At 40.8% G+C, this 20021-nt stretch overlaps 1 protein-coding gene across 1 annotated transcript in view; it reads right to left on the bottom strand.

The window, feature by feature from the left end:
• The window catches only part of GRAP2 (GRB2 related adaptor protein 2), a 64514-nt gene that overhangs the window by 43331 nt on the left and 1162 nt on the right, over positions 1-20021 (bottom strand). The gene's annotated exons all lie outside the window — the stretch shown is intronic.

The raw sequence follows: 20021 nt of genomic DNA, 5'->3' as shown, positions 1-20021 counted from the left end.
GGTTTGTTTGTTGTTGGTGTTTTGTTTTTCCCCTTTTCTTCCCTAATTACTGAAATAAACGACTGTTTCCTTTTTGCCCACGTGGAAATTCATTCATTTACTCAACAAGTATGATTGAGCCTCTACCAGGAGTCAAGCATGGTTTTAGGTGCTGGGGATGCAGCTGGGGACAAGAGTCAAAGTCCCTGACCTCAAGGAGCATGTGTATGTGTGTGTGGGGGGGATAAATAAATACACACTCCATCAGCATAGATGACTGAAATACCATCAACATGTTGTATTTTAAAATTTAATGTCAGAAAATTAAAAATTAAGAATCTTACTTGAATGTTAGCTTAGCTTAGCTTGTATGTGTCACATGTATTAAGGGGTATTTTAAAAGGAATAGTTAGAAATAATACTGCTCTTGGCACATGAAGCTGACCTTCCCTCTGACCTTCACTAGGATATGTGTCTTCAAGGTGTGTTTCTGGGAGATGGATTTGTGCCCACTTGTATTTGCTCACCATTAGAGCACAAGATGGTAGGACACTGACACCAGAAATTGGGGATTCCTTCTGGAATCCACTCTATCTTTTCTTCCTTTCCCAAATCTGGCATTCCATGCTAATAAGAGACTCATTAAATTAAACACTATATTTTTAAAATTAATTAATTAATTATATATATATTTTTGTGCTGAGGATTTAACTCAAGGTTGCTCCATCATTGAAATATTTCCCCAGCCCCCCTTTTTCATTTTTTTATTTTGAGACTGAGTCTAAGTTGCTAAGGCAGGCCTCCAACTGGCAATTCTCCTGCCTCAGCCTCCCAAGTCTCTGGGATTACAGGCATGTAGCCACTGCACCAGGCTAAACACTGCCTTTTAAATTTACCTTAAATGGATGTCCTTCTTTCCCTCACCCCTTCTTGTGGGCAGACTTAATAATCTCTCTCCATGGCCCCAACACCCAATTTCTCTTCCTTGACTCTAGGCTCAAACACCCCCTGTCCTCTCCCCATCGATTCCAGGGTGCTCTGTGTAAAACAGATTGCATCAGGCCACACCTCTGCTTCTACTCCCTCCTGCACCTAGCCTTTTTGGTCTGGCCCTGGCTACCTGTGTCTCTGTGTCTCTTCTGGACCCTGGCCTCAGACACACCAGCCCCACTAGGTGTTTCTTCTTCCTCGAGTGCCCTCCTCTCTTTCCCCCTACTTCTAAAAGTCCTTTAATGTGGCTCCACCATCCTCTTAGCTATGAAGCCTTCCCTGACCTTAATCCCCCTTCTTCTTCCCTTGGATGTCCTGCCTCACCTTCTTAATTGAAGACAGAATCTAGTGGGAGGACACTTGCAATGATTTGTTGACATTCATGTCCTCGTTCCCAGGTTATAAGCTCCTCTAAGTAAACAGTATCTTATTTGTAATCTTGGAGCATAGCACAATGCCTGGCATACAGCAGGTACTCAATAATGTTCAATGAATGAATGATCTATGGTCTCTTCTGGTTTGGCTCATGCCAAATAACACATCTGAGACCTAGGTGGCTATATCAATATGACAGAGTTTCACCAGCTGACCAATATGGTAAGTAAAGAGCTCAACTTTGCTCTCAGTGAGTTTTAGGGGCTGGGGATGTGGCTCAAGTGGTAGCGCGCTCGCCTGGCATGCGTGCGGCCCGGGTTCGCTCCTCAGCACCACATACAAACAAAGATGTTGTGTCTGCCAAAAACTGAAAAATAAATATTAAAAAATTCTCTCTCTCTCTCTCTCTCTAAAAAAAAAAAGAGTGAGTTTTAAACATTTGTGCTCATGGGCCACAGCGGATAAGGAATTTCAAAGTCACATTTTCTTTGACAACATTTCTCTGTGTATTGCACCTTTAGCTGGTTAAGAAGTTCAAATAAATGATTAAAGCATGTAAAACAGACCCATTAAGGAATCTGGATCATTTACTGCAGGAAAGAAACTTGGAGGGACTTAATAATGGTTTTTAATGAAAGGAAAGATCGTACTTTAAGGATGGCTAAACATCTCTTTTCCTCTATAAACACAAAAGATGAAGAAATGAGATTGAAGTGCTTCCAAGATTTAAGTTAAAAATGAGAACTCACTAGTTTCTAATGGGATGTGTGGATCTGTTTCAAGTCACTATTAGGAATAACTCGCCTAGGTTGAGGGCTTATTAGAATCAGGCACTGTTCCCGAACATCCTATTATGTCATCTAATCTCCTCAGAACCCATGAGTGCTGTCTTTCATTTTATTATTCCTATTTTACAGATGAGAGAGTGGAGGCACAGGGTGGTTAAGAAACTTACCCAGATCACACAGCTGGTAAATAGTAGGACTAAAATTGTAACCTGGGCTGGCTGGTTCTGCACCCTTCCTCCCTCTTACTCTGCTTTCTGTCTTGTTAGAGCCTAGATTAGAAGCAGGCCTCCGTGGACAGAGGCCTGAAGACAAGCGCAAAAGAGCTTGGTAGGTTCATGTGATTAGTTTAGAAAAGAAAATACTTGGATATGCTAATAGTCTGTCATTGCTGGGGCATCTAGCTCTTTTGCAGGTTTTATTGCGCACGCACACGTGTGTGTGTGTGTGTGTATGTGTGGTGTGTCTAGAAGTTAAAGCCCCCTGGTTTGCTTGTTTTTTTTCTTTTTTTATTGTTTTTTATTGCTATGTTGTCCAGGCTGGTCTGCAGCTCCTGGGTGCAGGCGATCCTCCTGCCTCAGCCTCCCACATAGCTGGGACTAGAAAAGCACACCACTGCACTGGGCTCATTTTTCTGTTTTTATCCTTCTGCTTTGGCCTACTAGGTCTTGTCTTTCTAATGAGACAGTAAGTTGTTTTGTTCTTTTTGCCTTGGGCTGTCAGGACATGCACAGTTTCCCCATACACATGTGTGCGTGTGTTTATAAGACCTGACATAAATCGAATCATATTTAGATATTGTGATTTTTACCTCCAGAGTGATGGAACTACTTGGGGCCTGAAGAGCCAGCATCTTCTTCCCTGTTAATTTTTTGCAAGATGACCTTGTTTAGCTTGCCTTGGGGGCAAACGCAGAGGGGCTGCAGCCAGCACAGAGCAGAGGCAGCTCCAATGCCCGAGCAAGGAAGTTCACGTCTGCTGGGCGCTGAAGCACTTGGGCTGCAGGGGCCTGGGGCTGGTTCAGGAGAACCAGGGCGGCCCGGCAGGAGCCCCATGAGAGGGTGTGAATGAGTCATTAGACTTCTCAGGTTGACTGAGATGGCTTTTGTAGATTTTCTTTGAATTTCGATGCGTTATCAGTGTTCACACATTGGGCATAACGGGAAGGAGCGGAGCAGTCGTTTTCTTGATAGAGCCTGGACTGCAGCAGGGTGGCGATAAGATCTGGGGTCAGATGTGATTCTGCAAGAATACGCCAGGCAGCACATGTCCCTGTATGCACTAGGGGCCGGTAGCAGGTAGGCCCCGGTGGGAGAACACCGTGTCCCAGGAGGACATGTCCTTTGACATTAGACACGGGTAAGCCTGGGTAGATAGTTACCAGCTCAGGGCGTCAGAAGGTGCTGCAACTTGTCACTCTTTGAGTTCATGGTCTAAGAAAAAGCTCTTGCTTTGTAACATCCCCACAGTAACCAGATAGATTACTGATGGTTGGTTAAGAGTTCGAATTCTAGGAGTTCACTTAATCTTTTTGGCCTCAGTTTTCTCATCTTTAATACGGATGCAACAATGGCTCTTAACTCCTTGGATAGGATTAGATGGACAGAGCCTGATGGATGGCCAGCATCACCTTGTTTTCTATGAAAGCGCACATTTTTATTGAGATGATTCCTATTTGTCAGATGACCTACTCAACCCTTGGTCAAAATAGGTGTTTAGTAAATATGTATTAAACACTGAAGGAACTGGAAGAAAGGATTTAGTGAAATACATGTACAAGCACCTGTCCTGACTCCTCAGTAACCTGTGATTCAGGGCAAAGCTGGATGTTGGATTTAATCTCTATGGAGCAATATTTCAAAATAAGAGGAGTGTTCTGCAATTAAACACCTCTGCAGATAGATGGGGATGGAGATGATGGTTTTACAAGATGATGACAATTCTTTTGCTTGAGAATGGAGTTGGAAAATGTCATGCAGAAAGGACAGGTAGCAGGGACAGTAACTCTAAGCAGAACCAAGAGAAGGATCTAATTAAACCTGAAACTTTGAAACTACAAAACACATGCTATTTATGAGTCTACAGAAATAAATACATGTAAAAAATAGGAGTCAACTCTCTGACCCGTATTCACCCTCTGGTATTGTTTATTTTTAATAATGACAACTTCAACTTGAAATGAACCAGTTAGTTTAAAAAAACAGAAAGAAAATGAAAATTATAATGTTTTAGGAGCTGGTACAATATGACAAGAGTATCTTCATGTTAGGTTGAATCATGAAATTGCCACTTTTGGGTTAAAAAAACAGTTGGATATTCTCAATTTCATGTGGTTCCATCTAATATATTTAAGTTAATTGAATTAAATCAAAACAAAATGCTTTTATTTCCTTACTTTTTATTGTATGTTAACTATGATTATCATATTTAAATTGGCCAATTTTATATCTTAGCCTTCTTGGCCTTTCTGAGTTTCTACATAGTAGGTGCTAAATAAATGTTTCTCAAAAGTCTCTCAAAAGTTAGACCTAAATTTCACCACACTATTTATTTCTGGAACTGCCCTTAAAGCATAATTAACAAAGTGTTAGCTTTGTTTCAGTTTTCATGATCTAGATAAATCCTCTCTGTTCCTTGCTTGGGCAGCACTGGGGAGCTAATTAATACATTATTAATAAATTGTAGAGGCAAACAAGACTCTGCTTGCTCGCACAGCCATGACAAGAATAAATCCAGGTCAGAAATATTTTTGCAATTAAGGGAAGATGTTATTGTCATAATAAGGAAAGTTTGTTTATGTGATACTACTCTGCATATTAAAGCACATTCTAGACTGAAGGACGAGGGGAATGGCAGAGTCGGTGGGCTTTTTCCCAATGGTTTGAATTCTTTTAAATACTTATTTTTCAGTTTTTTTCGGTGGATACATCATCTTTATTTTATGTGGTGCTGAGGATCGAACCCAGTGCCCTGCACATGTCAGGCGAGCGTGTTACTGCTTGAGCCACATCCCCAGCCCTATGGTTTGAATTCTTCAGAGCCCAAGTAGGGCATCTGAAGGGCTCTGCAGTGAGCAAGACCTTCTGGGATCCCAGGAATGAAGCGATCTGTTGGTATTCATATAAGATTTCATAGTAGTTGAGGTTGATTCCAAACTTAGAAGCAAGTAGTGAAATAGCTGAACAGGCAGCACAAGGTGTTTTCAATGCCGAAAACTAAGAGCTCCTTCTCTAGTGGGAGGGATGGGGATGGTTCAAGAACTGTGACAACGCATGAGTGACAGGGCCTCTTTGGGCCTCAGTCTCCCCTTGTTCGTTTACTGCTGTTTAGAGAATATGCTCATTCTCTATACCATCTGTCATTGCAAGGATAAGTGGGACATCACCTTAAAATGCCACCCATTTCTTGAGGGGGTTAAAGCCATATCTCCAAAAGGTAGTTTGGGGTCTGGTCAACCCAGGACTGTGACAGATGCCATGTTGCATAAGCAGACTTCTAAGAAAACAGAACTGCTTTCATTTTTTAAATAGAAGAACTACAAACTCCTCTATGTTTAGATCCTTCTACAACTTATGTGGGTCCAAAAGAGGGTCTGCAACATCAACAATTTCAATTTCTCCCTCCATGTCATGGGGTTTTCTTAGGGACTTTTTTTTTTTTTTGAGCCCAGAACATTCACAATTCTGCTCTCTTTGTGCCATCTAGGGAGATCTCAGCCCCAGTGGACCAGCTTCAACTACAGCAGGGCGATGCTAATTACCTTTTACAATGGTTAGGGCAAAATGTTCCAAACACACCTGAGGTAATAGCTAGTTACACAGCCAGGAGGTCAACAGTTCAATCAAAGAGAGAGAAAAGGGAAATTAGCATGTCTTAAGGATGAGTTTGAGTGGTTTTGTGCAAGAGCCCTTATTTAAGTCTACAAAGATAGCTATTTCCCTTTTCAATCACTGCAAACCCTGGATTCCAGGGGAAGTTCTGAGAACAAGAAGCTTCTGGCAGGTGAAGGGGCTGAGGCCTGTTGTTGGGGAAGTTGGCTGCAGTTGTGAAGTGGGGTCTGTGCCAAGACTGCAGCACATGAAATAATTAAGGGGGGCCTCAGGCCACAGATGAAAGAGCAGAGTGATGCTCAGGAGCTTGGCATGGGCGGGAGCTCTGAGCTAGTCCTCTGTCACCGTCGTCACCACATAGCTTCCATCCTCAATGACAATAAATCCCTCACACCAATGTGGATCACATCGTCACCAACATAGTTACAATCTGCTCTCCACAGGACAGTTTCCTGTAAACTGTCTGATCTTTTCCCCAGCTTTCCATTAAAAATTGTTTTAAAAAAGATTTCTATTGAATACCTAAGAAGCAATAAGAAACAATACCCCTTGCTCCTGCAGTTATCTTTTGTTTATAAGGGCTTGACCTTTTAAAAACATTTATTGAACACCTATTACATACTTGACAATTCCTCCATGGTTAATTGTTCTAAAGATGATTCCTCAAAAAGTCATCTGGAAAAAAAATCATTTCTTTGCTAAAGTATTAAAATAATAAAACAGCTCAAAGATTTTTTTTTAATGTGCTAAAAAGTACTTTTGCTGGGGGGCTGGGGTTGTGGCTTAGCGGCTGAGTGCTTACCTAGCATGTGTGAGGCACTGGGTTGGATCCCTAGCACCACATGAAAATGAATAAATAAAATAAAGGTATAGAAAAACGTTATCTGTTTAAAAAAAAAAGTACTCTTCCTCCTCCAAGAGCCTCATACTCTGTGCAAATTCTTTTTGATATGGATGCCGTGAAGCTGCCTAGTGTGAAAGTCTAAGAACTCACGTTTTACCGGCACCATATTTAGACGATAAAGTCCAAATCAGCTGGGAAGTGAAGGATGACTTATAATTCAAACGATAGGAAAATTTTTAGACTGAAAATCAAGTTATAATGAAACTTATTCAACTTTAACTTTTAGATCTGATGGGGGTTCTTGTGTTCATTTAAAAAAAGAAAATGTTTCAGGGCTGGGGTTGTGGCTCAGTGGTAGAGCGCTCGCCTAGCATGCATGAGGCACTGGGGTCAATCCTCAGCACCACATCAATGTAAAATAAAGATATTATATTCACCTAAAACTAAAATATAAATATTTTTTTAAAAACAAAATGTTTAAATGCACAGAAAACTACAGAGGACAATAATAAACCCATCACTCATCATTCAGAGGATTTTTTATGAGCCTATTTAATAGGCCCTGTTCCATTTCAGAGAGGTCCTGCAAATGCTCATGAAAGGACTTCCAAATCTGAGGCTAGCCTCTGGGACAAGCCGTCTGTAGACTGGAGCATTCTCTTGTTTCTCTTCTGACCACTCTAATTTGAGTTGTTGTTTCTATTTACTTCCATTCATGCTGGTGCAGGAAGCCTCTTTGGGGGAGTGGGCTTATAGGTGCTAAGACTGTCCTGCCTGCCCCTCAGGGGTTAGTGGTCGATTCAGGAGAACAAAACCCACAGAAATAATTCTAACATAAGACTGACATGTGTGCCTGGGAAAAAGAAATTTCTCTTGTCTTGGAAAAAAGGTGTGGGTTTGAGGCTAGCCCTTGAAGGTTGGCTTGGAGTTTGGAAAGTGACCTGAGCAATGCCAGGTTTGACAGTAGACACTGTCCTCAGAACAGGGCTTATGGGGTGTGTTTAGTCTGTAAAATATGTTCAGAAGCCTCTGCTTATTGTTGGAAGGGTGAATGCCCCAAATTTTCTAATTTTCTATTTCAACTGTGTTACTGAGATTTACTGAATTTTTATATATCATCCAGCTGCCTTTTAAACCCTAAAGTCATATAATAGTCATAATTTACTTTTGGAGAGTATGTTGCCATTTACGAATTGCTTTTTCATACCCATTATTACATTTGCTCCATGTAACAGCCCCGTGACACCACGGGGCTCATCTCCAGGAGCGATTTCCTTTGAAAGTAACTAGTAGTTATAGAAGCTACTCGCCGCCTTATTGTGTTAGAAGCAGGAGACAGGATAAAATCAGCAATTGGGAAGAAATGAAAGGAGAAGGCCCCAGTGTAGACAGAGATGCAGTGTTCCAGGAGGACAATGGGATGGTAGCTTTGGAAATCGAGAGGGATGCGAAGCCAAGAGAGAACGCGCAGTGGCAGGGAGACCCCAGTGATTCGGGGGGCTTAGGAGGGTGCACATGGCAAGCACAGAGTCAGTGCCCTTCTGGCCCAGTGGGGCTGGGTGACCAAAATGAACAGTACCGTGTGCAACACAAGTCAGAAAATTCAGAACATGCTTATAGAAAAAGAAAATAATTTTTGAAACCATGTTGGGGAGCAAAGAACTGGTTCAGGAACTAGGAAGGGAGGATTGTCTCTCTAATTTGACATCTCTGTCTTCTCTCTCATCCTATAGCACACCATCTACTGTATTATTAATAGACAATTTTTCACAGCACTTCCTAAACTTTCACACCTTGGCAATTACTTTCCATAAGGGAAAACAACCAGGACACCATTATTGTTGCAATTTAGTTGGAATAAACCTTACTGATGTCGGCAGCATCAACATATCCATTTAGGCTGCCGAGAGTCAGCTTACTCTCCTGCTTAGAGACACGATGTGAAATGAAATTAATCCCCTTACAGAAAAGCGAGTGAGTTCAGTTGGATAAATCCCTTTGCCACCCATTTGAAACAAAATCCACACAGAGCATCTTCTCTGGAACTGAACAAATGCATTTATCCCAGTTTTATTTACAGCTAAATTTACATCAGAGCTATTTCAGATGGTAGTGTACCCTTTTATCCTCAGGTGAGGGTCACAGTGAAAACATTTGCCAGACAACCAAAAGGTTTCAGTGGAACTTAGCCTAAAGAATATTGCTCCGGCCAGAATATAAACCTGTCCAAGATCGACAACTCCTTGGAGAAAGAAGAAAGAGACTAATGAGACCGCCAAAGCTGTGAGTGTTCTCATGTTCTCCCTTCTTTGCTTTTCCTGGTTGGAGAGCAGTCTGCACACAGCGTATATTTAATACATACATTTAGGTGGTAACTAAACAGGCAAGACTCAGAGCAGGCCCAGGGGAGAACAGAGGGATGAAAGGGTGGAGAGCCTCTCAGGGGGATATGGCTGCGGAGTGTAGGTTCGCAGCCTGGAGAGAGAAGCTCGTGCGTGGCAGTGGCAGAGGGCACATGGTGTTCGTCACCATTGTGGGTTGTAAGGCGATGAAGGAAAGCCAGCTTTCGGCCCAATGAGGGGGGGTGGGGTCAGGGGTAGGGAGCAGTTTTGACTTAGATGGATTATAAGGTACCAATGGGTCCTTAAGAAATCTTTCTCTGGAAATTTTAAAGTTGAGAGTAGATAACCTTTTGAAAATGATTTAGGTGCCCTGCAGGAGAAAAATGACCTGAAACACCTCCCGAGTTCTGTTCCACTCCTTATCCTGTAGTTTTGCAGGGGCCAGGGTCAGCTCCTGGCTTGCTTCTTGTCCATCTTCCTCCATAGCTAGAAGCACTTGACCGCTTCTTGCAAGCCAAGCGTGCTGTAGACTCAGGGATTTAAGAAGCTCATTGGATGTGACTTAGCTGACCTTGCATCAGGTCACCCCTGCTGCTGGCCTGGTGGGAAGGCATCCCAGTTCTAGTAAGTGGGATTCTTGCCTTGCTCCTAACTTCCTTCTTACTGGATTTACCTGAAATCTGTCATGGTGCTCTCCTATGGTTTCTGGATTTGGGGGTTTTACATGATTTTGAGATCATAACTAGTATCGCTCTAGGAAAGAAAGCTTCTCTGTCCCTCCAGGCTACATCTCCCCCAAACCCTCCTATGCTTCACCCCTGGTGCCCAATCCCTGGACCCCCAACCCTGTTACTGTGCACAGGGCTGTGGGAGAATTCTCTACTTCCTGTCCCCCAGACTCCTGCCACTCAGCCACTGACACTGCTATGTTCTCTGCTGGCCATATCATACCATGCCCTGGGCTCCTACAGCATTCTAGCTTTATATAATTGCACATTGGAGTCTTTCCCCAGAAACCACATCTCTACAACAGTAATTCTCAGCCTCCACACCTTGAGATTTGGGGGCAGTAAAGTCTTTGTTGTGTGGGGGCCATCTGGACTCTACCCACCCTCAAATTATCTACCAAAAGTGTCTCCTAATCCATCACTGACCCCATTTCCTTATTAACCTATGATGACCAAAAATATCTCTGGCATTGCCAAATGTCCCTCATGGGATTGGGGTGTGGTGGTGGAGAGAACTTTACTCTACAGGGACCCAGGAAAGCAAGAGTACTTTAAAGCTAGTTATACATACTTTGGGAAAGAACTGGATGGATTGTGATTTTTTTTTTTTTTTGGTGATACTGGGAATTGAACCTACTCTACCACTGAGCTACTTAATTTTCATTTTGAGACCAGTTCTTCCCAAATTGCTGAGGCTGGCCTTGAACTTGTGATCCTCCTGCCTCAGCCTCCCAAGTCACTGGGATTATAGGCGAGCTCCACCAAACCTGACTAAATTTGGTAAAATTTGAACTAATAACTATACGCTCTTACCTAAAACCACATGGGATTGTGTGTTTTGTACTGGAACACAAAGCAGTTGATGGGTAAAATGGAATGAAATCTTAACTCTAGACAAGTTCTTCCCAGGCTTTATTGTGTACAAGAATCACCAGGAAAATCTTTTTAAAAATCAAGTTTTGAGTCAGGAGGTTTGAGAGTTATTTCCTTCCTTCTTTTCTTCCTTCCCTCCTTCTATTTTTTGGAGCATTGCTGGAGACTTAACTTGAGGTCCTCATTTCTAATAGGCTCCCAGGCAGTGCCAGTGCTACTGCTCCTGGGATCACATTTGCTATATCGATTATGGAGGTCAAGCTACCAATCATGGGTGACAGGTGGCAGGGGGGCTTTGGACTCCATAATTACAAGATCACAAGAGCAACATTAAAATTTAAATTATTGACAGACTAGAAAAATATGGATGTTCCTGAATTCTTCTGAAATGAACAAAAACTGTTCACAGGGGCATGTTTAGAAATATGGCATTTTCTCTTAGCTCTATAAATATGTATATTTATAATTATACAGTTACCTGTGAGCTTTCTGCTTTAGCCAGAGATGAAGATCTACATTTCCAAAAGTCTTTCACTTTGTTACTAATAGAAGACTATGGTATGGTTAGGGTAGGGTTGGGTGGTAGAGGGGTTGGAGAGAAGAGAATTACATAAAAATTGTTTAATTTTTTCCTGTAGTATAGTTTTTTTTTTCTTAAAGATATTGCTATTAGGCTGGGGATGTGGCTCAAGCAGTAGCGCACTCGCCTGGCATGTGCAGGGCGCTGGGTTCGATCCTCAATACCACATAAAAATAAAATAAAGATATTAAAAAAAACAGATAGAAATACCTAAAAAAAAAAGATATTGCTATTTAATCTTCATGTCGATCCATCACTGACCCCATTTCCTTATTAACTTAGAATGGATATAGTCTTTATAGATGTGTTGGAGACTCTCTAGGAACTTGACAAATCCATAAGAGTGTGTGGGTTTTTACGCATTTGGCTAATTCTAATTCACATGCACTTATACAATTCAAGAGTCACTTCTGATGGGTCTTGCAAAGAAGAAATGCCTGTTGCATTTACTTGAATTATGAATAATTTCATGCAAAATTATATTAACATCACAGGATATTACTACAACCCCAAATCAGATAACCCAGTTATATCTTTAAAATAGTTGCATAAATGACTGCCCATTAACTGTAATGTGTAGTGATAAGGATAATCACATTTTTGAAAGCTGTTGAGAGTCTGAAACAAACTTTTCCTTTTCTGATATAATAACTGTCGATGAGTAACATTTGCTTAGGGTTTTGCAGACGTCTGACTCATTGTTGCATATCCTCGGGAAGTAAATTGGCATTCACATTTGTTCCTATTTTATAGTTAGGAAGGTTGAAGTCCATTATTTTGTCTAAAAAAATGCAGATTTGTCCAGAGTTGCAGATTTATAAAGGGGAAAGGGAGAATAAGGGGGGTTCTGATGCTTTTGAGGCTAGGATCCAGTGTGAGATTAGCTATGCTGCTAAACCACGAGAAAAGTACTCTCCTGCCAGAAAGGAGAGTGAATGTGCTAGCTCTGGAATATTTTGACAGGTTGTTATCAATTCAATCAAGTGTAATAGGGATAAATGTCACTACATTTAAACCTCTGTGCCTAGAGTCCTCCCCGCCCCCTTACATTAACAGCATAACTACAGAATAAGAAAATCTGGTTTAAAAGAGTAATGCATGAGAACCCATGGGGTTTGTTGACCACAATTTCAGTATGAGTCAGCAGTGTGACATAAGTGCCAAAAAGGCTATTGCAATTGTGGACCATATTAATAGAAGCATAGGGTATAGATCAAGGGAGGCAGGCATCCCATGGTGTTCTGCATTGTCAGGCCAATCCTGGAAAGGTTTTGTTTGTTCCATTCTGGGCATCACAATTGAATTGGAGGTGAGTACTCCATCAGAGGTGAGAACTTAAAAGGATGGCAGCATGGAAAACCACTCAAGAGGAATGGCTAAAAGAACAAGAAATTTTAGGCTTGAAAAATAAGACTTTGAGAGGCATGTCTAGAGTGGGGTAGAGCAGCCTATCTGGGAAAAGAACCTGAAGTACAGTTTAATTCTGGATCTCCAGGAGAAAAAAATTTCATGAGGGGCTTCTTTGTTTGCAAAATAAAATTTTTCAGTGAATGAATAAAATCCTATTCCTCCCACGATTTCCTTGAGGTGTTAAAAATTTGTGGATGCATTTGTGCCTCTTTGCATACACCTTCCTCTACGCCTACAGGCGCACCTCCTCCAAGAAGCCCTCTCTAAAAACCCCCAACTCTAGCCATTTTCTGTCATCTCCTGTCATGAGTTCTGTATTACGGTAGCATTTTCTTTTGTTTGTCCTAGTTTCCCCAAGAGATAGAAGTTCCTTAGGGAAAAGGACTCTATTATGTTTTTGTATTTATTACCCTAAATGTTCTCAGTACATCTGGGTACCCGTCAGTTAGGGATTGAGGGAATTTCTGCAGACGATAGCCAAAAGATGAATTAAAGTAACCAGACAGGTAATTTTTTATAGCATCTACTTGACAAAGCATCACAGTGTACTCTCTTGATGATAATAATACTGAATTGACCCTTCACTTTATGAAATAATATGAGCTGTCAAAGTTGGTTGGATAATAAATCTTACTTTCTTACATTTTAATTTTACCGTGCTGGAGAAAAAGAAAACCTACCGGCTACAAGTTTCATGTCTCTTGTTCTAAGGCATTGGGAATTTCTCTCCAGCTAGGAGAGACCCAAAAAATCTCTTTCTTCATTTATTTGGAGATTTACAGCACACAAAGTGTCAAGTCACAATATCACACAGTCAGTCCCTGGTTCTTAATGTGAACTGTGTAGTCTATGTAAAAAATATTAGGGTTGGGAGTATAGCATGCATAAGGTCTGGGGTTTGATCCCAGCACTGCAAAAAGAAAAAAAAATCAATCTAAGAAAATAAAAATTCTACAAAATGAGTTTGCTTAAATAAGGAGGAACCATGTTCTGAATCTTAGAAAAGTGAGATACTGCATATTTACATTACATCAAAAATAAACAAATGCTTTTGGGTAGCAATGCACGAATTTTCTAAGTCCTTTGTACTGGGAGTTCAAGATGCTAAAACACTTTGCTCAAGGACATAGGAGTGCATGGGCCACACTGAGTTATCTGCAGGGCTGAGGGTGGAACACGGAAGAGAGCAGCTGGGTTTGTACGCAACCTCTGCCATCACAGTATTGCCTCCCACAGCCCAAGGACCTGACACGCTACACAGCAAATTATACACTCATCTGTAAGAAGTGGATATGACCCCACTTGTCAGCCTGAAATCCACTTAATAAATTTAAAAAGCAAGAGGCTGAGAAGCAGAGCCCCAATTTCCTATCATCAGCTGTTAATCACAAATAGAGAGGCCACTTTTCTGGCTACTGAGGTGCCAGCCTATCCAGGCAAAGCGTATGTGGCCCTGAACAGTCCAAAAGTCAAGGAGGAGAGGTGGCTATGTCCTTTCTTAGTCTCAGCGTCCGTGTGCAGAGCCGTGCACCCTCTCAGGAATCTCCTACGACCAAGTCCATTGCAGGGATATTAAAGATATTACTCTTAACAATGAAAAATCAGGTAGAAGTCCTGGTGTCCTTCAAAAGGAACAACCTCCTCAGAAGGACTGGGTCTACCAATCCTAATAAGTCCATCAGCATCGTTTATTTCCACGTGACACTCTTAACTGCCCTTGCAGGGTAACGACATCCTGTGGCATATGTGCCCAATGCACAGCACAGGGGCAGTGGACAGCGGCTATGAAATAGCCCTGCAGCCAGAGGGGTGGCCAACAGAGTGACACACAAGCCACCCACAAAAGCACCATTGATATCTATTGCTTCTAATAGGATTTGGAACCTGCAAAGGAATCCACCAAGATCTGGATGCCAGCTTTTGTGACCTTCAGGAAAAGGGCAAAGAGTCTTACGGTCCATGGCAGAAAAAGTCATTTCCCTCTGCTCTTAGTGGGTTAGGAAGACTTCAACAAAAAACCAAAGACTTCAGAGAACATGCCTGACCTTTTACTTGACCGAGGAGGAAACTGAGGCTAAGGAAGTCAGGCGGTTTGTTCAAGGTCACGTAGGTAGTTCTTGGTAGAGCCAGAATTCAGATTTGCAGAAGCCCTGTCATGGGTTCCTGTATTCAAGAATGCTATTCCCAGAGCTGCGTGGGGTGAGGAGCCTGAATCGCAGCCCAGCAGCCCTGGGCCAAGCCCTGGAAGACTTCAGCAATATGACCTTGTACAAGTCACTTAACCTTATCCAGCTTTCGTTTTCCCACTCTGCAAAATGAGAGGTAAAATATATGATGTGTCTACCTAAAAGACTACAGCCGGATCAAAGGAGATAGTGTGTGAAAACCCGTTCTGAAGCTCCATCGGGTTTAGTGTGAGTTACTGTAGATAAAGCCATTTTTCCTATTGAACATATGTAGATGGCACCTGGGAAATTTGGGGTATAATTGTTGAGGATGAAGCTAGGCACAGGGGCTCCCCCACCCCCAGGGACAGTTTTCATAGCTTTTATTGGCTTTCCAAACATGTCAGTGACACTCTCCCCACCCCTCACCTCCCACCCCCAACCACCACCAGTGAGAACCATGTGTGGTGGATATCAGAATACAGACCATCAACTTAGAAGGTATTAAAATTTGACAAATTTCTTACATTTAACGGATGGTTGAGATCCTCCTGCTGGCCTAACTGATTCTATAATCCGTATTTTTAGAACAAATCTCTTTGCAAGAGGAGAGCTTTTTCAGCTATCTGACTTTATATTTTGTTCCCTAAAGGGCTAAAATCTATGACCTATAAAATGATGGATAGAAACTTTAAATTATGAATCCACCAGACTGTTTTCCCCTACTTGTGTACTAATAATATTTCCTAGAGATATTTCTTTAAAATCATATTTAACCAGAGAACTATCTACCTATTATTTACTGAGTTCCTACAGAGTTCTCAGTGGTTTGTTTCCAGTATTTTCCCATAAAGCACTAGACAAAAGACACAAGTTGTAAACCATTTGTAGGCCCACACATCCAGCCTGTGGCTCTCAAAGGCTGAGGGGAGTAGAGAAAAACAAATGAGAAAGTATTACTCATGACCAATTGATCAATTAGGCTATTTTTCATTAAAAAACATAAAAAGGCAGAACCAATTTAGGATGACTGTGTTTGAAATGCATAAAAACATTATTAATGCTGGATTTTCTTTCCCTCGCTTATTTTTAGTTCTCTTTAGAAAATTACACTTGAGAGCTTTCTATAATGGCAATTTAAGGAGTGGATTAGACTTGGCACAGCACTGGAACCCTTTTGTCATGCTAATGAAGGGCAAGGGCCAGTACCTCCTTTGTAAGGCTCTCTGGATACAGCTGTTTCAGAAGCCACTGACTGACTCACTGAGTACCCTAGGAGATCACCAGCCAGGAAGTCACCTGCGAACAACGCCCATCCATCCTCCCATGAGAAACCCAGTGCCTTATTCCATAAATCTGACAAGGCTTATACTCTGGTGTTTTAGTGGTAAAATCTTCTATAGTACAGGAATGTGAAAAATGACCATGATTTTTTCCTCCATCCTGACTCTATCAAAATACCATCTTCTGCCCTGAGGCTCTGAGGCCTCATAACTCCCCTCTTGTATTATTCCTTTCAGATTTTTTTTTCTTCCAACAACTTCCTCTCCTCCATCTTGACTCTTTTCACTTCTATTTTATGTTTGAAGTTTCTTACATGGGGCCTTAAGCTATGTAAATGCAACATGTGTAATTATCATGCTTAATAGAATGCTATTCTTATTCAGATGAAGGCAACCTAGAGTGTGTTTTGGTAGCAATGCGCTCAGATTTTCAATAACTTCAAACCTGGGAATGTGTGTGTGTGTGGGGGGAGTGTGGGTGGGTAGGTGGGGAGGGTGTGTGTGTGAGAGTGTGTGTGTTGAGGGGGGAGGGTGGGGGCGAGGGTGTGTGTGGTGGGGGGACCCTGTTGATTTCCACTCAGTTCCATTAGCATCAGTCCTCATACCACACACCAGGTTTCAGACAGAATGCTCTGGAATCAGATTGCCTGGGTTCAGATCCTGGCTCTACCCATCTACTAGTTCAGGAAACCTGTGCCAGGTAGTTGACTTCTTTGTATCTCAGTTTTCTCATTTGTGAAAGAAGGCTAACAGGAGCACTGTCTTCACTGTGCCAGGAGAAGTAAACAAATTAATACCTGCAGAGCGTTAGATCAATGCGTGGCTAATAATTATGAAAATGATAATAATAACAATACCACATTGTGTTGGGAAATTATATAAATTATTTAATCTTCAAAACATCCTATGAAATAGATATCACTATTACTCTCATTTTGTAGCTTAAGAAAACTAAACGCAGATTGAAACTTGTCCAGTTCACTGGGTAAGTGCAGGCTTGGGCTCAAACTCAGGCTGACTCCATGGCAAGTGCTCAAGTCAGTGTTACCTATTATTCCTATTACTAACCATCTGAATTCTTGAACTCCATAAATACTTACAGCTGCAGCTGATGCTGCTAATGATGAATTTCTGTTTTATCCCTCACCCAAGTGTATAAAATATATATGTGACCACCAATGGAATAATTGATTTAGACAAAGGATTATCACCTAAAATCAGTGGGTGTGTGTTTTTTGGGAAATGGGATATTACCATAGTGCCAAAGTGTGGCCCCCTCTGATTACTTGCTGATTGTAAAAGGGGGTGAAGTAACTTTACAAGGAAAGATCATCGCCTTGAGCACTCTTTGCCTTGAGCCATGATCAGACTTAGCACCATGGCTAGTGTGACAACCTGGTATTCTGTGCCTCCTGGGAGGACACAATATGGAGCACCCTGTGGCACCTTGTAAAGAATGTTCAACCAAAACCTAGCTGTATGTTCAGTCCTACCTTGGAGTTTTACATGAAATAAAAAGGGTATTAACCATGAAATAACAACCAATGCAGAACATTGACATTCTGCCAGATAACTGGCCTAACAGTTAAAAAAAAAAAATCCAGTGCTGAATAATAAGATATAAAACCAAATAACAAAATATGTTTTTACTTTTAAAAAATTGGATCCCAGCTGGGTGCTGGGATGCACACCTGTAATACTTGGAAGCAGCTTGGAAGGCTGAAGAAGGAGGATCTCAAATTCAAAACCAGCCTCAGCAACTTAGTGAGATGCTAAGCAACTCAGTGAGACTCTGTCTCTAAATAAAATAGAAAAAATAGGGCTGGTTGAGTGTCCTTGAGTTCAATCCCTGGTACTCAAAATAAATAAGTAAGTAAGTAAGTAAATAAATAAATAAAATAAAAAAATAAATTGGATCCTGTGTAAGAGGTATTTGGGGGACAAATGGAGAAGGTTAAATGTGGACTAGCTATTAGATGTTATTAAGAAATTACTATTTATCGTCTTAGGTATAATGAGGTATTGTGATTACATAGAAAACTGTCCTTATTCTTAGATGTGTATGAATTATTTAGGAGTGAAATGTCATTTTACCTGTGACTTACATTGTATTTTTAATAGTGAATGCTTTTGGACAGAGGATCACTTTTAAATTATTCTATAAACATTCAGAAAGAAATACATGGAAATGGAACAAAAAGTTAGCAGTTGTTGAACCTAAGTGATAAGTAGAGAGGTATTCATTGTACTAATATTTCAAATTTTCTTCAAATTTAGACATTTTATTTACTTTATAAGATAAATATCTTACACCTTTGGAGAACAAGAGTTTTACCACCAAGTTCTTTGCAATAACTACTTTTAATTCTCTAAAATTTTTGTCTATAAATTCATACTGTAAAAAACTACTTAAAAAATTATTTACTGAGCTGGGAAAGGTGGCATGTGCTTGCAATTCCAGCAACTCAGGAGGCTGAGGCATAAGGATCAAAAGTTCAAAGCCAGCCCCAGCAATTCTGCAAGGCCCTAAGAAACTTAATGGGACCCTATCTCAAAATAAAGAATAAAAAGGGCTGGGGATATGGTTCAGTGGTTAAGTGCCCCTGGGTTCAATCCCTGGTACCAAAAAGAAAAAAAAATTGTTTACTGAATTTCTATTGGCTCAACTTTATTGAAAATTATTGTTGAAGAGAACTCAGTACCTAATGCAGATCATGGCACATAGTATTGGCACATAGCTAATATCTCAAAAAATGCAGTTAAATGTTTGTTAAATGAGGCTATACTTTACTGAGATGGCCAAGTGGCACAGACAAAAAAAAAAAAAAAAAAAGAAAGAAAGGAAAGAAGAATGAAAGGAGAGACACATGAGGCTGAGTTGCTCCTTTACGGATCAAGAGACACTGGGTGAGACTTCAGATGGACAAAATGGTGGGCAAACTCCCCCAATCATTGGTTCAAATAACTAAGCTCATGAAGATTCTTGAACAAGTTTCAAGTTTGTTTTAGGAGCATGAACGTGAACAGTGTGACCTATGGTTAATCCAGCAGCCGCTGTTACTTATTTAAGAAATCCTGATGGAATCACCCTTAATGACATATTTTTGAATGATGACAGACTTTTCTTGACCCAGGAAAAGAGGCAAGTTCTGCTCAAATTCAGGCATGAGCCCTTTAAGCTTCCAACACCAGCAGGTTGTTATGCTCTGGGAATCAATAAGCATATGGGAATTAGGATCATTTTCCGCCTCCCAGAAGGCAATGGTTCCAGAAGAGATGATCTCAGCCAGTGAGTGAGATGAATTTTGTATAAGAGATGGGAAGAAAGTGATCAGGATTCAAAGAAATAATAATGATGTCATCTTGCCTTTTTCTTGAAGTACTCTGTGTCTACATTAACTCATTTATTCCTACACCACTCCTATGAGGTAGAGGTAGAACCGTTGAAATAAAAAAGAAAGGGGACTTTCACAATGTGGAAGATATTCAAAGGGATAATATATTAGCAGAAATATTTATTCATATTGAACAGATCAGTCACCTCCTGTTCTGCTCAGTAAAGTCATTTTCAAAAAGATAAAAGCTATTACAATTTAGGGAAAATAAGATTATATTTTACTATATGGGAGACACTTAAAGTTGACTCTAAAGGGTAGTTTTAGTCAACGATATAGAGCCAACTCTCTTTTACAAAAAGAACAGAAAATTCTTGAAAAAAATACAAATCACAATTTTAAAAAAATTAAATGCACTTACATAGTTCTCTATTTACATTGTGTTTTTTAATAGTGGATGATCTAGGCAGAGGATCACTTTAAAATTATTCTATAAACACAA

This window comes from Spermophilus citellus (assembly GCF_964194105.1).
Source record: "Spermophilus citellus genome assembly, chromosome: 10".
Taxonomy (NCBI): Eukaryota; Metazoa; Chordata; class Mammalia; order Rodentia; family Sciuridae; genus Spermophilus; species Spermophilus citellus.
The sequence above is the reverse complement of the archived record's forward strand: the minus strand, read 5'-3'. Positions and strand labels throughout refer to the sequence as shown.